Consider the following 1501-nt stretch of genomic DNA (forward strand, 5'->3'; position numbering starts at 1 on the left):
CAGGGAAATGGCAACCCACTCCAGTATCTTGCCTGGAGAATCCCAGGGATGGGAAGCCTGGTGGGCTGCCGTCTATGGGGTGGCACAGAGTCAGAAAGGACTAAAGTGATGCAGCAGCAGATATTTAAAAAGCAACTTTTAGCAAAAGAAACTACTTGTAACAATGTTTCCTGAAGAAAATACCCCTTAACTTTCTAATGACTTCAGATAAACACTGTGCATCTTTTTCCACAGCATCCTGTGATTTTTAGACTAGGCTCCAGTTATAATATTCAGAATTCCTGAAATTATCTCTGGTAAAACTAATTACAAAAATTATGTAATTCAAGGATAACATGGTTATTTTAAACCTTATATGACATTGTAACTTGCTTACAGTTATCCCTGGATTTGGTCAAAATTATCTTCCCACTAGAAATAACTGCCAGTGGAGAAAAGTTTGTTAGTTGTATAGTGTCCAATGGAGAATATTACTATCTTAATTTTGCAACATACTGTGTTTGCTGGTGCTATTTTTATACAGTGAAGCAATACCCTTGCAGGAGAATAAACAATTTAACAATAAAATATTCATCTCTTAGTCATGAAAACAAACAAAAAACTAAGATCATGGCATCCGGACCCATCACTTCATGGCAAATAGATGGGGAAACAATGGAAACAGTGACGTTTATTTTCTTGGGCTCCAAAATCACTGCAGATGGTGACTGCAGCCATGAAATTAAAAGACACTTGTTCCTTGAAAGAAAAGCTATGAACAAACTAGACAGCATATTAAAAGGCAGAGACATTACTTTGCCAACAAACGTCCAACTAGTCAAAGCTATGGTTTTTCCAGTAGTCATGCATGGATGTGAGAGTTGGACTATAAAGAAAGCTGAGCACCGAAGAATTGATGCTTTGAACTGTGGTATTGGAAAAGACTCTTGAGAGTCCCTTGGACTGCAAGGAGATCAAACCAGTCAATCCTAAAGGAAATCAGTCCTGAATATTCATTAGAAGGACTGATGCTGAAGCTGAAACTCCAGTGCTTTGGCCACCTGATGCGAAGAACTGAATCGTTGGAAAAGACCCTGATGCTGTGAAAGATTGAAGGCAGGAGGAGAAGGGAACGACAGAGGCTGAGATGGTTGGATGGCATTAGCAACTTGATGGGCATGAGTTTGAGTAAACTCCAGGAGTTGGTGATAGACAGGGAGGTATGGTGTGCTGCAGTCCTTGGGGTTGCAAAGAGTGGGACATGACTGAGTGACTGAACTGAACTGAACTGAAAGAGATAGAGATATTAAAAATTGCTATAAGAAGTTTAAGGAACTGGTGACCCAGTCCATTTAAAGTTAGTTTAATGCAGGATTGAGTATTGAGGTAGAGAGAAAAGGAGAGAAAAAGTTAAATGACTGTAAGATTTCTGTCTGGAACAGTAAAATAAATGGTGACCCCATTCTCTGAGACAGACAGTGCTGGACAGGAAATAGACTTGAAAGGAAAGATATCTTTTGGG

The sequence above is a fragment of the Bison bison genome, unplaced genomic scaffold (assembly GCF_000754665.1).
Source record: "Bison bison bison isolate TAMUID 2011002044 unplaced genomic scaffold, Bison_UMD1.0 scf7180017864236, whole genome shotgun sequence".
Lineage (NCBI taxonomy): Eukaryota > Metazoa > Chordata > Mammalia > Artiodactyla > Bovidae > Bison > Bison bison.